General features: G+C 45.2%; 1 protein-coding gene across 1 annotated transcript in view; it reads left to right on the top strand.

The window, feature by feature from the left end:
* Positions 1-15,901, top strand: part of LOC140723550 (uncharacterized) — a 448,657-nt gene that overhangs the window by 99,354 nt on the left and 333,402 nt on the right. The gene's annotated exons all lie outside the window — the stretch shown is intronic.

Below are 15,901 nucleotides of genomic sequence, written 5' to 3' on the forward strand. Positions count from 1 at the left end.
CACGGGCATTTTTACGTTCAACCATGAGAAGAATCGGTTTGGAATCTATAGATGGCTGAAAGTATTTTGTTAAATTATGCCGGTATTCACAACAGGGAGAAACGTGTTGATGGTTGTGCTCGTACCCCACAGGGCAGTGAATGCAGCCTTATCAGCCCATTGTATTCCTACAGCGAATTGCGCGCCACAGAAGTTCAGCATCTCACTGTTCCTTGGGTGGATTCAACATCGGCTTTGTCCGTTACTTCATCGTTTCAAAATCCACAGAACGAGTAGGAAATTTTATACAGATACGTTATAGGATATATTAGAGGTACACACTTACATACATAACTTTAGCAGCTTAATACTCACTTTTTCCCTGAATCAATTTCTTTCTGAAATCCAACCTGGTTACTTTGTAATATCTTTACTGGTACTTATTTGCATTTACACCGATGTTGATACAATGCTTTCTATTTTTTCTCTCTGTCGGGTACAGCAGCGGACAATGTCTGTAATGCTGGGGTCATTGGTTTGCATTTCGCGCCACATACTTGCCAACATCTGTGTTTGCGACTGACTCCGGTGACAGTGCAAACAGTGAGGGTTTGCGCCAAAAAGCAAAACATTAATGTCAATGTATCTTATCCAGGAAAAAGTCACCGTAGCAAAGTAAGTGATTCATAAGCTACGTCCACATTATACCGGATAATTTTGAAAACGCCGGTTTCGCGTAAGAACGATAGGCGTCCACACCAGGCGTTTTTGAAAGTACCTCCGTCCACATTAAAATGGTTATTTGGGGAATCTTCTCCTACTGGGCATGCGCAGGCCACATTTACCGAAATCAAGCGACATGTTTGGTGTCGAACCTCGCCGTGAAGGATTTGGTGCGCGATGGTGCGACTAGAAAAACTTAAAAGGAAATTGCCAAACGACGGACAGCTGTGGCTCTCGCGCAGGAGGAATTAAAAAAAGCAAACACCGGAGCGTATGGAGGCAACCGACTGGGAGTTCACGGATAGTATGACCCGACTGATGACGAACATTGAAAAACTGACTAACTCTGTTGCAGAGGGATTTGCAATGATGAGTAATATGATGGCTCACCCCGAGTACTTTTCACCGCCACAATACCAGCTTCACAGCCACTACAATAGCAACACATACGGACACACAGACCACCGGGTTGCCCCAATGCACCACTGCACAACATCTTCCCCTCTCCAACAGAGTGGTGACGCTGGAAACAGTTCCTACAACCGCTGTGTCTTCACCGATGAAAGGAACGACAGCTACAACGAAATGCAATAAGGCTTGTTACTGGGCAAAAGTGAAATTTGCTGTTACCTCATTTGTTTGCCTTTACTTTTGCCATGTCTTTCTGTATTATTTTGCTGTATTTAACATGTGCAAGAAAACGAGTTACTGGGCAAAGGTGATGTAGTCCCAGCGTTAGCCGTCCCTTGAGGCTTCAAGACTGGTGTTGTTTTCAGTTCAATGAAATAAGGCGTGTTATTTCCCCATTGGCATTATGGTTCGCTAAAACAGAGAAATAATTGCTAATTAGTAGTAATTATTAGTAGTAAATAGTAGTAATGTACAAGTTGTTTTCATTATTAGTAACCAATTATTCTATAAAAGAATGCCATTCTGTGCTTCAGCTACATTGAGGACGGAAACATCCAGACGCAGTGGACTCTCAACAACGTGTGATCGGGGAAGAGTTTTACTCTGCAGGCGTAAAAGAAATTTGCTCTCTGGGCTTTGTTATAACCATTTGAGTTTACTTAGAGGCTATTTACAACTTTTATGATATTTAGAAATAGAGAATATTCCGAAAAGAATTGCAAATACTAACAGCCTTGGATTAACAATGCCTGAAGACAGGGTTATTTGTTACACAGTGATTACAATTGTCGGCATCCCGGGTAAGTGCCTTTCAATTATTTATACGGAAGCAGAGACCTCCCGCCGCTCTCAGCTACGGCTGATGTGAATTTAATTGGTGTTTATTAAAAATCCCAAAAATCCCGTCTCGTTCCTCTCAATCTCCTGCCCTGTTAGTATTTTAACCTGGTTCATGCAGACTTGTCACTGGAACTGCCTGTAATCTTCTCATTTATGTATTGAGACATCGAACTGTACAGACACAACAGAAACAACGCATGTCCAGCAAAACCTCCCGTCATTAGCGGACCTCATTCCTTCCAACCCTGTCACGTGAGCAGTGGATTAAAGTTTAATCTGGCAGTAAATAGCTTTGATTTCAACTTGTGAAATTCTGCTCACTTTTCTGGATGAGGTTCACGGGAAGTGAGCATCGCAGGCAATTCTGATATTATTACTGTCTCTCTAATTTTCCCGATTGGATGATTAACGTAACAATCCACAGCATTCTTGGGTCTACAGTCACATAAGATCCAGATAAAGGCGGATATTTTCCATCCCTAAAGAACATTTATGAAACAAATGAGGCTTTACAGCAACTTGGTAGTGTCGTGTGCTTCGTCACCGAGGCCGGCTTGTTAGGGAAGGGTGAAAGAGACTCGTCTAAAGACAGGAATTCCAATGGCGCGGCCGTACGGTAGGATTCCATTTCACCATAAACGATGCGCCACCACGGCTGTGATCCAGAGACTCTTGTCGCTCCTCAAACACTCGCGCACGCATCTTCCAGCGTCTAGCCCCCAAGTGCAAATTTACCAATTTCCACCAAAAAGTTCTCTTCCCTCTTTATGAAAGGTAAACTCATCTTTTTCCCTTCTATTTTCCCCTCCCAGCACTGTTCAATTAAAGGATGATCCATTTTCTACTCTTTGACGATTCCCAAGTTTTTCCAGTCACCAAATTCTTATCTATGTTCCTCGGTGTCAGCACTGTTCCCTCACAGATGCGCGTGTACGCAGCTGCGCCAGAACTGAAATGGGTCACTCCGTAAATATATTTTTAAAATCTTTGTTAATATAATTGTGAAACACTGTGAAATTAACTGTATTACTGAATATAATCCATAACTGTGCTAAATATTAAACATACCACATTTACATTGGAACATTTGAGAGCTTCAATGTCTTTGCATTGTCATTGTTTCAGGTTGCAACACTGTCAAAATGGTCACAATCAAGACAGAAACCACCTACGCCGTTCATTCAAAACATTTTACTTTGGCATACCCCCTGTCAGACGTGACTGCTTAACAGCGTTACTTGTGTTGTGTATTATGTTTTGTCATGGTTTGTCCACGAAGTACTGAAAGAAAATGGATGGAAGTCTGGTGGGGTGCAAGATCTTGGTTTCAGAATCGGACCTTGCAATCGAATAGTAACTCAGACTTTCGGAAAGAAGCGTAGACGCGCACTTCAATTACACGGCCCCTCTCCTTGGAGATACCGCGCTTGGAGTTCGGTGAACAGTTTTGGTCACCCTGTTATAGGAAAGGCAGAAGTCCGCTGAAAAGAGTGCAGACAGTATTCACAGAGATGCTGCAGGGACTCTCGGGTTTGAGTTACAGGGAGAGTTTCGGCCGAGTGGCATTTTATTCTTTAAGGCAGGTGATTGGTGGATAGCTTAATACAGGTGCATAAAGTTATGATAATGTATAGATACTGTCATTCATCTCCGTGTGGTTGGGTAATCGTGAACAACGGGGGGTAGATTTAAGATCAGAGGGCAGAAATGTAGTTGGATTTCGAGCGACGTTTTCTCACACAAAAATTGCTCTGTTTATTGAACAGCCTGACAAAGGAAATGGGCGATACAGAGTCGTTAACAATGTTTAAAGTACACCTGGACAGTTTGATAAATGTGAAAGCCTTAGAGAGATGTGATCCAAACGCGAACAAACTGGACCAGACCAGCTCAGATGGCCATGTCGGTCGGCATGGAGATATTGGACTGAAGGGAAAGTTTCTGTGCTCTATCATTCATCGCTGCTTCATCCGTGAACGTAAGGAGACTAATGTGAGCATGCGCTACTGTAAAGCGCTTTATGATGCGGTCAGGTGTTCAAACTAATCACATGTAGATGGGTATTTATTTCTTCCTCTGATAATATCCAGCAGTGATGAACGATGGATTTTATTTCAAACGAGCAAATAATGACTGTATTCCTACACAAATTGCGTTTGGTTTTCTTTTCTCTTATTTTTGGTCTTTTTTGTCACACTGTAGTTAACCTTGTGGCGATCATCATTCTCAGCCGGGGAAACTGCGGTCTCTCCAGATGCGTCACGCGGTACCTGGTGGCGATGGCTGCGGCGGATCTAATGGTGGTGATTATCGAAGTCCTGTTCTACCAGATGGGTCGAGCATACGGATTTCATTACGGAATCCTGGAAAACGCTCCGTTCTGCCTTGTCCACTACGTCCTGTGTCACGTGGCCGTTGACTGTTCCGTGTGGTTTACTGTCGCTTTCACTTTCGATCGCTTTGTGGCCATTTGCTCCGCTAAATTTAAAACGAAATACTGCACCCCCAAAATTGCGGGTTTGGTGATTGGCGCAATATCGATCGGTTTCAGTTTAAAGAACATACTATTTTATTTTATATACATGGAAGGCGTTGTTGGTGAGGGGTGACTGGATCTGTTTCGGTAGAACTCGGCTACTTTTCTCGGGGCCGTTTGAGGGGTTTTATTGGGTGGACCGTCTGTTGAATCCGTTACTTCCTTTCTTCCTCATTTTGACCCTCAATGCTCTGACCGTCAGACAGATACTGGCGGCGAGCAGAGTCCGCAGGGGGCTGAAGGGACGGGGAAGTTGCGGAAAACAGCGAGATCCGGAGATGGAGAGTCGGAGAGAATCCATCATTCTGCTCTTCAGCCTGTCGGCGAGTTTCTTTCTCTGTCGGGCGACAACCACTCTGGTCTTCATTCTCATGCGATGCCTCCACAGAGACCTGGAAATGTCCATTCGGCTTTTCCAGGCACAGTTTGCGGGTTCAATGATTCAGAATTTCAGCAGCTGCACGAATACATTTATCTACGGAGTGACCCAGACCCGATTCAGAGAGCAGTTGAAAGCTCTTCTTCTCTCCCCGGCTACTTTAGTTTTGAAATGTTTCAGAGGCCTGTACCGCTCACATGAAAGGGTCAAATAATTTAATAATTAGACCTGCTTTACAAGCATATTAATGAATTGAACACCCTGAAAAACTTTAATTCTCACAGCAGTTTTGTCTGTCTGTTATTTCAGAAGAAAACCATTTATATTTCTATTATAGATTAGATAGCTCGGGTTATTAGATAGCTCTTCTGTTAAATGTATTTTAACTTGCACATTAAATCACCCTAATATCCGGTATTGCAAATACACAGAAGTGCCCATTATCTAAACTTTTGGAGTGACCTGGCCGAGTCTGCCAGTCCCTGCATCCATTCTCTTTCTCTCGTGTTTGGAGATTTTCCTTCTGTTAAACTTTCACTTTGCCGACTATATTTGCACGTTACTGGTGAGACTTACTGTCTCTCTTTTTTTTCTGTCTGGCTGAAGGTATCTAGTTTCAGCAAACGTCGAAGCCCCAGTGTACGGATCAGATATGATTTTGCCTCGGCCCTACTTGTCTATAATTTGACACCACGTCGGTACACCTTTCGTATCGGCCTGACGGTATTTTCATAAAATAAATACAAGTTGACCGAGGTTTAGCACGTGTACAACTCTGGCCCTTTACAGTAATGATGTCCAACATCAGAATATTAGAAGCAAGTTAAAGGACTTTACGTTTTATACATTCCACATATATCTTCACCATTCCCACACTAAGTTCGAGTCAGTATTATGGCGGTCACTCCATGTAATCTCCATGTTGCTGGTGTCACGGCATGATAATGCAGCAGTTTGCGAAATGCTTCACAGCGCCAGTGACTTCCTGTTTCGTATATTCCGGCTGTTCATTCATTTTCGCAGAATGCTGTGCGGTGATGGAACTGAACTGTGAGCTGTTTGCTGCTTCCGGTGTGGCAAGGTGCCGGGTTGTAAGCAATCACTGGGAATTGATATCTCTGGGTCTGTACCCGCTGGAGTTCAGCAGAACGAGCGGGGATTTGATTGAAACCTTTGGAATGCTGCAATGCCCTGACAGGGTCGATATGGACAGGGCTTTGACAACAGTGGGGAGCCTACGACCGGTCCTCACGGCTTCAGATTGAGGCACCTTCATTTGGAACACAGATAATGGCAGGACTTTCAAATGAGGAAAGACTGGATCGACTAGGCTTATACTCACTGGAATTTAGAAGATTGAGGGGGATCTTATTGAAACGTATAAAATTCTAAAGGGATTGGACAGTCTAGATGCAGGAAGATTGTTTCCGAAGTTGGGGAAGTCCAGAACGAGGGGTCACAGTTTAAGGATAAAGGGGAAGCCTTTTAGGACCGAGATGAGGAAAAACTTCTAAACACAGAGAGTGGTGAATCTGTGGAATTCTCTGCCACAGGAAACAGTTGAGGCCGGTTCACTGGCTATATTTAAGAGGAAGTTAGATATGGCCCTTGTGGCTAAAGGGATCGGGGGTATGGAAAGAAAGCAGGTACAGGGTTCTGAGTTGGATGATCAGCCATGATCATACTGAATGGCGGTGCAGGATCGAAGGGCCGAATGGCCTACTCCTGCTCCTATCTTCTATGTTCCTATGTTTAATTTTTCATTTCGCCAGGGTGGGGGAATTCTTTGGCACAGCCGGCTTTCCAGGTCATGTTATTTGGTACATTTAAGCCGGTGATTTGTAATTTTTTGGTTAATCACGGCGTCAGAAATTTTCGGGAGAAGGCAGGAGAATAGGGTTGAAAAGGACAATAAATCAGTCATAATGGAATAGCGGAGTGGAATGGATTGACCAAATGGCTTAATTCTTATTCGAGGGTTTGAATGGTCTGTTCTGTTTCAACGACACACCACATGTTTGTTAAGTCCTCCACACCTGTTCTTAGAGTTTAAACTGTAAATCCAAAATCAAAACAGGTGATTTCTTTATGACGTTTCTACAATATTGAATATATAATTAATAATTCTCAATTTTTTAACCAAGATTCCGTTGAGAAGTTAATTAAATATTCCTGTGTGATTCTGTGTGACGTGAGCTTCATCATGCATTTTTCAGAGCTCGATACCTCGCTGTCGATAATTAAATTGCCATAACGGGTTGATGCCGCGCATTTACAGGGACTGCGGCTCCACAGAAACAAAGTCAAACCACAAGATGTCGCTGTTTCTCCGGACTGGTGAAAGATTTACACTAAACTTCCTCAGATGTCAGTAGCAAGAGCATTTTGTTTTTCATAAACATGAACGAGGAGCGGAAAAACTTTGGGGGATCATAACCGTGATATACAGGGTTAAAATAATATCGGAAAATATGGCAGATTAAATTAAATGCTGAAGATTGTGACTCCCAATAATAAAACACGCCTCGTGCACAACACTCCCACACTGATTACGCGTGTCTCCCAGTACCTACTGGGACCGAGTTTCGGCATCTCTTAGCGTCCACAGACACCACAACTCCGCCTTTAGCCCCTTCCTGTCACCCAGCGTCTTCCGTACGAGCTGTACCTATTGACCCCCATCTCTCCACCACTGACCATTTCCCCTCACCACGCTGTCTCATTAAACACACCCTTTTCCCACCAGTTCCCAATGACCACACGTCCCCTCAACAACCACTCCTCCTGACCCCAAACCTCCCACCCGAAAACCCACTGAGTCAACTCCATCAGCACAGGCCCGTCGCATTGAAATCACCGACACCCCCACACGTTTTACACACACTGCAAGACCAGACACCGCCTCACTGAGACCTCCTTCTGAACCCGCCCTTTCACGATCGACACATGGCAATGGCTCTGATCCTTCCCATCAGCTTTTCCCAAGGGTCTCATCAGATCCCAACAAGATGCACCCCTGTGGCCACGCCGCCGTATTAATCTCTGACTCCGCAATCTCTCAACAGTCCCTACATTGAGCAACTCTCGAGCAACGTCTCCACGAACCGCGCACACACATTCCGATCGATTTCCCTTTAATCCTCACGCGGTCCAACCATCCTCGCTGCCTCCAACTCTACACCAGCCTCCACGGCCTCCAAGGCTTTCAGCAGCATTCACGGCCTCTTCCTCCCCACCAGTCACCACGGCCTCCACCACAACACCAGCGTCCACGGCCTCTAACTCTCAGCCAGCCTCCATAGCCCGCACCTCCGCACCAGCTTCCTCTGACCGAGCGCATTAGCAACAGCTCCTTTGAGCCCATTACCTCAGCACCAGAACACAGTCTCTGTTCCTACCAGCGATTACCCAAAGACCCCACTCATTCCCGAAGTTCCCAATGACCCCACACCGCTCCAACAACCTCGACTGGTTACCCCCCTCCCGGTAGATTATCTCTGCCAGCATACTTTCTCCACGCTCCAAAGAACAGTAGATCCGCCCAGGAGTTCCCAAAGACCCCACTCATTCCCGAAGTTCCCACTGACCCCTCATCGCTCCACGTCCCCAATAAGCAAAATCTCAACACATCCCACTGACCCGACATCGTTCCACGTCCCAAATAACCAAAAACTCAACACATCCCACTGACCGCACTCCTCGTTCACGTTCCGATTAACACCACAACTCCCCCACTAGTCCCCAGTGACGCCGCACACTTCTACGTCCCGGATGGGTCCACACATACACGGTTGTTTCTACTTACGGCCCAAGTCGGAATGTCCTAACACACCTGCTAGTTCCCAGCGACGCCATCCTTCCTCCGCGTTACAACTGACATTACAAAACCTTAACCATTTCGCACTGCCCTCAAATATTTCCACGACCCCAGTGATCACAGCCCTCTCCAGCAGCCCCCACTCAATGTGAACCGCCCACACGGCCCCAATGGTCATAACCCTCACTACATAGGTTTCCATTGACTCCTATCTCCCCGTTTTCCAATGACCACATATCGCCCACATTCTCGCTGACTCCACTCCTCCCCATCAACTCATACTGCGACTAGATAGATAGATAGATAGATAGATAGATAGATAGATAGATAGATAGATACTTTATTCATCCCCATGGGGAAATTCAATATTTTTTTTCCAATGTCCCATACACTTGTTGTAGCAAAACTAATTACATACAATACTTAACTCAGTAAAAATATGATATGCATCTAAATCACTCTCTCAAAAAGCATTAATAATAGCTTTTAAAAAGTTCTTAAGTAGTTTACTTAAGTACATTGAGTCCTAACCCGGCAGTTTAACATATCTTACTCCTGGCAGTTGAATTGTAAAGCCGAATGGCATTGGGGAGTATTGATCTCTTCATCCTGTCTGAGGAGCATTGCATCGATAGCAACCTGTCGCTGAAACTGCTTCTCTGTCTCTGGATGGTGCTATGTAGAGGATGTTCAGGGTTTTCCATAATTGACCGTAGCCTACTCAGCGCCCTTCGCTCTGCTACCGATGTTATATTCTCCAGTACTTTGCCCACGACAGAGCCCGCCTTCCTTACCAGCTTATTAAGACGTGAGGCGTCCCTCTTCCTAATGCTGCCTCCCCAACACGCCACCACAAAGAAGAGGGCGCTCTCCACAACTGACCTATAGAACATCTTCAGCATCTCACTACAGACATTGAATGACGCCAAACTTCTAAGGAAGTACAGTCGACTCTGTGCCTTCCTGCACAAGGCATCTGTGTTGGCAGTCCAGTCTAGCTTCTCGTCTAACTGTACTCCCAGATACTTGTAGGTCTTAACCTGCTCCACACACTCTCCATTAATGATCACTAGCTCCATATGAGGCCTAGATCTCCTAAAGTCCACCACCATCTCCTTGGTCTTGGTGATATTGAGACGCAGGTAGTTTGAGTTGCACCATATCACAAAGTCCCCACTATTCCCCCCCAGCAGACCCACGGCTCCCAGGCATTTGACACTGACCACAGGCCTCTATTGAACACTCACCCAGCCCGTATCTCACCCGTCAGACCCTGAAGCCGTCCTCATACACCCCCTCCCCCGCAAGCACCGCGACTGCATCTCCGCTCCCGCACCGGCTGACCAGCAAAACAAGATCCGTGTATCAAATCTTGATTCTGTGGGCCCATAACCGCACATCAGCCACTCCCACAGCACCCATCTGACTCCTCACGCTCAGCAGACGCCCATTGGTCAGCCACCACAGAACCCCACCACCCACCAGAAACATCCACACGAACAGCAACCCAGAGCACACCCGCACCCCCAGTCATCTAACTGACCGCACACTGCTCCCTCGGGATCCAGTATCTGTGAATCCTCAGGAGGATGCCTTTCGGCATTTGGACCCACCCCCAGTCATCTAACTGACCGCACACTGCTCCCTCGGGATCCAGTATCTGTGAATCCTCAGGAGGATGCCTTTCGGCATTTGGACCCACCCCCAGTCATCTAACTGACCGCACACTGCTCCCTCGGGATCCAGTATCTGTGAATCCTCAGGAGGATGCCTTTCGGCATTTGGACCCACCCTCAGTCATCTAACTGACCGCACACTGCTCCCTCGGGATCCGGTATCTGTGATACCTCGGGAGGATGCCTTTTGGCATTTGGACCTACACTCATCATTTAAATGACCGCACACTGCTGTCTCGGGATCCAGTATTTGTGAATCCTCGGGAGGATGCCTTTCGGCTTTTGGACCCACTCTCAATCATCTAACTGACCACACACTGCTCCCTCGGGATCCAGTATCTCTGAATCCTCGGGAGGATGCCTTTCGGCATTCGCGCGTCATTCTGTACTTTCCCTTCGGCAGGAAAAGTCAACGTTGATTGCATCAGCACAAGTCAGGTTTAGCAAAGCGATAAGGGCGAGAATCATCTGATACCGAATGGGGAAAGGAGAGAAAGAGGGAGGGGCCATTCTTTGGAAAGCCAGTATTCATGTCCACCTCGGAAATAACCCAGAGAACACTATAGAAGGTGGTCACTCGCCCGATTCAATATAACGTTGAGACTTTATAAATCACTGTTAGGGCTGCATTTTGAGTGTTTTGAACAGATTTGAGATTCTCCGATTAGAAAGGATGTTCTGAAACTAGAGAGTGATCAGACCTGCTTTACGAAAATGATTTCCGGATTTAACGGCTTGTCATATGAAGAGGGTTTGTTGGCTCTGGCCCGGAATTCACTGGAAAACAGAAAAATGAGGTGTGACGTCATTGGAAATATCGAATGGTGAAAGATCTTGACAGAATAGATGTGGGATGGATGATGTTTTGTGGTGAGAGAGTCTAGGATCAGAGGACGCTGCCTCAGAATAGAGGAGCGTCCTTGTAGAACGGCAAACAGAACTAATTTCGTTAGCCAGCGAGGGCTGAATCCTGTAATTTCTTGCCACGGGCAACTGCATAGTCCAAGTCTTTATGTATATTTAAGACGGAAAGTGATCGATTCTTCATTCTGCAGGTCATGGATAGAAAAAAAAAAACAAGACATTGGGGCTGAAAGGAAAATTGGATCAGCCATGATGAAATGGCGGAGCAGACTCGATAGACCAACTAGACTAATTCTGCTCCTATTCTTACTGTCCTTATGGCCTTAACTGCTTTGCGCTGATTATTATATGAGCCGTCTCGTTAACTTTGCTTCCTGTATCGTTTCGATATCTACACATGAATCGCCCGTCATCTGTGTGTGCAGTTACATTTGAAGACACCTGGTGACCCCCATCTCTACCACAGGAGCAGGCAGCGCCTTCCAATCACAACCACTTATTGTTTGTACAACACCGCGTGTGTAGCCCAGGTGGTATCCTGGTAAATCTGCTCTTCACCCCCTTTAACGTTTCCACCGTCTCCCTAAGCTCAACATTTCAAGTGTGGTCTGACCTGTGCGTTACTGATCTGCCACATTTTCTCACCATGTTTGAGCTCGATTCCAGTCAAATGAAGGCCAGCGCGCCTTCCTAACATTGCTCCCGACTTGTTCATAGTTCACAGCACATTTACCATCAAAGTATGTATACAGTAGACAGCCTTGAGGTTCGTCTTGTTGCAGGTAGCCGCTTAAATAAAACAAGAACACAGAGAATTCAGGATTAAGGAAAACTCCAAGGCATTCTACATGTATGTGAAGAGCAGGAGGATAAGATCTGAGAGAATAGGACCAATCAAGTGTGAGAATGGAAAAGTGTTTATGGAACCCGAGGAAATAGCCGAGATACTCAAAGAATACTTTACTTCAGTGTTCACTTCGGAAAAGGATCTTGGCGATCGTAGGGATGACTTGCACTGAACTGAAAAGCTTGAGAATGTAGATATTAAGAAAGAGGATGTGCTGGAGCTTTTAGAAAGAACAAGTTGGATAAGGCTCCGGGATTAAATGAGATGTACCCCGGGCTACTGTGGGAAGAGAGGGAGGGGATTGCTGAGCCTCTGGCAATGATCTTTGCATCATCAATGAGGACGGGAGAGGTTCTGGAGGATTGGAGGGTTACGGATGGTGTTCTCTTATTCTAGAAAAGGAGTAGGGATAGCCCAGAAAAAAAATAGGCCAGTGAGTCTTAATTCAGTGGTTGGTAACTTAATGGAGAAGCTCCTGAGAGGCAGAATTTATGAACATTTGTAGAGGCATATGATTAGGAATAGTCAACATGGCTTTATCAAGGGCAGGTCGTTTCTTGAATTTCTTGAGGATGTGACTGAAAACATTGATGAAGGAAGGACAGTAGATGTAGTGTATATGGATTTCAGCAAGTCATTTGATAAGCTAACCCATGCAAGGCTTATTGAGAAAATAAGGAGGCATGGGATCAAAGGGGACATTGTGGATCCAGAACTGGCTTGCCCACAGAAGGCAAAGAGTGTTTGTAGATGGGTCATATTCTGCATGGAGGCCGGTGACCAGTGGTGCGCCTCAGGGATCTGTTCTGGGACCCCTATTCTTTGCGGTTTTTTTTAAATAAATGACCTGAATGAGGATGTGGAGGGATGGGTCTGTAAATCTGCTGATGCCCCATGCTTGGGGATGTTGTGGATAGTGTGGTGGGCTGACAGCGTTTACAACGGGACACTGATAGGATGCATTTTCGAATATGATAGCAGAATATAGTATTAATTGTAAGTCTCTTGGCAGTGTGGAGGATCAGAGGGATCTTGGGGCTACGCAGGTTGTCTCTGTGGTTAAGAAGGCATAAGGTGCATTGGCCTTCATCAATCCTGAGACTGAATTTAAGAGCGAGAGGTAATGGTGCAGTTATACAATGTAGTGATAATGATTTTTAAACTGAATTTTCTTAATTTGTGACCTTATTTGGCGATCCTGCGTTTATTTCTACCAGGGCACTGCGGTGGTAATCCGAAATACATGGGTATTTTACGTTAAAGCAGGAGATGAAGACATCTGTTTACGGAGTTGAATCTATAAATGACAGAAAATATCATGCCGGTATTTACACCAGAGACAAATGTATTGATGCTTGTGCTCGTAACCCACAGGACAGTGAATGGTCTTAACAGCCCATTACATTCCTACAGCTAATTGAACGCCACAGTATTTCAGCATCTCACTGCTCCTCAGGTGGATTCAACAGCTGTTTCGATGGTTACCTTAACGTTTCAAAATCCACAGCACGGGCAGGGAATTTTATTCATATAAATTACAAGAGGTACAAGAGGCATTTCAGCCTACACGCGCGCATATATACATACACACTCCCACATACACACACATGCACACTCGAACAAACAAACACACGCACACACTTACACACAAACACGCACACACACACACACACACACACACACACACACACACACACACACACACACACACACACACACACACACACACACACACACACACACACACATAACCAAGCACAAATATATACACACAGATACTACAGATATGGAGAAGATAGTTTAAGAGATAAAGGGAACTGCGGACAACTCTGGACTTCAAGGTATCGCAAATAAATATTATAAAGGAGAGGCTGGTCAAAATGAGGGTGGTAAACATTGATGCCGTCCAGGGCTGGTGGGGAACTGGACAGAGTGTCTCGTACAACAGCGGGGATAGTTTGTATCTGGTGGCACATAGTGGGGCGGGGTGGGGTGGGTTTTGGGCCTGAGCGGTGACGCCAGTTTCTCAGTAGTTCATCAGTTAACCGCATGCTGCAATGTGGAACATTGGATTATTCCAAATGTGAATCCTGAGCTTCCATCACATTCCTACTCACAAACTCTCTCAGTACCACACTGAACAAGGCTGTCACAACATTATCAATAAAACATGGATGGATGATACACACCAGTCTGAAGCTCACATAAAAAATCAAACTGAATCATCTTCGAGTGGGGCATCACTGGAATAAACTCACACTGTTGTGCACATTCAGGAACGGATAAAAGAATCGGCACACTTAAGAGAGAAGATACTCTGTGACTGTAGCAATTTAGAATTGTTGAGGGACATCTATTGATATACATGCTGCTGGAACATGAAACATTCTGCCTCTGTGGGTTTCATTTCTATCAATTCATTAATTTACTTATGCAGTTATATACCTAAATTATCTAAAGTGTTTATTTTCATTCAACATTGAAGTAGTTGTTTTGCCAAGCCATGGAAAATTATAGACCAGGTGCTGTTCTGGTTGAGTAAAGAAATAGCATGCAGAATGATGCCGTGACGTATGGTCTGTTTGACCATGACTCTATTATCCGGAATGCACTGATTCGAGCAACAGACACTATTCAATGATGATCGCTCTATCTCACAATTATAAAAAAAAAAACAACTGTAGTAGACTCTTGTTCCAAATATAGGTCAGGGAAGACAGCGACTACTTCAAGTGTAGTTACTAGATTTGAGAAAGTAAGAGAAAAAATACACACTGAATCAGTAGCTTCCGGGTACAGGACTGAGAGGACACACTTAACGCTCGAGCAGAGACTGACAGATAGAGAATGAAACCCACACTCTCACACTGTAGCAGAGACTGGTAGATACAGAATGAAATCCACACTCTCACACTGTAACAGTGACTGACAGATACAGAATGAAATCCACACTCTCACACTGTAGCAGAGACTGACAGATACAGAATGAAACCCACACTCTCACACTGTAGCAGAGACTGACAGATACAGAATGAAACCCACACTCTCACACTATAGCGGAGACTGACAGATACAGAACGAAACCCACACTCTCACACTGTAGCAGAGACTGACAGATACAGAATGAAACCTACACTCTGACACTGCAGCAGAGACTGACAGATACAAAATAAAAACCCACACTCTCACACTGTAACAGAGACTGACAGACACATCTCACATCGCACCGGAGACTGGTGGGTACACAATGAACCACCCCTCTTTACACCATAGCGGCGACAAGTAGGTAGACAATAGAACACACATATTATGCGATGGAATCTCTCCTGTTTGTTGATTGTCTCTGCACTGCTGCCGTTCTCTGTCTCTCGTCTGTATATTATGTGAATTGCAATTCAACCTTCACTTCATTTTCGGCTTGAAACCTACTGCATCCCGAACCCTCTGCTCTCCGGCAGACTGAGCTACTACCCCCTGTTCTCCATTTACTGTTCATTTTTCTTTCATGCTCCTTTGAATATCGCTTTCTGCAATAAGTCCTTTCTCTTTTTTTCTGTCCCTTAATCTATTTGCAGACTCTGCTGTAAAATATGTTGTTTAACGTGTTCAGTGACGAAAGAGAAAGACATGAACAGGAACATCAGTAAAGAATTTAATACATTCGCAGTAAGAGATGGAGAGAAGGAGTGAGGGGGGGAGGGATAGAGAGTCAACGAGATAGAGAGACAGATGGAGGAAGTGTATGTGAGCGAGAGAGATAGAGAAATTCTGTGTGTGTGTGTGTGTGTGTGTGTGTGCGTGCGTGCGTGCGTGCGTGCGTGCGTGCGTG

This window comes from Hemitrygon akajei, unplaced genomic scaffold (assembly GCF_048418815.1).
Source record: "Hemitrygon akajei unplaced genomic scaffold, sHemAka1.3 Scf000118, whole genome shotgun sequence".
Lineage (NCBI taxonomy): Eukaryota > Metazoa > Chordata > Chondrichthyes > Myliobatiformes > Dasyatidae > Hemitrygon > Hemitrygon akajei.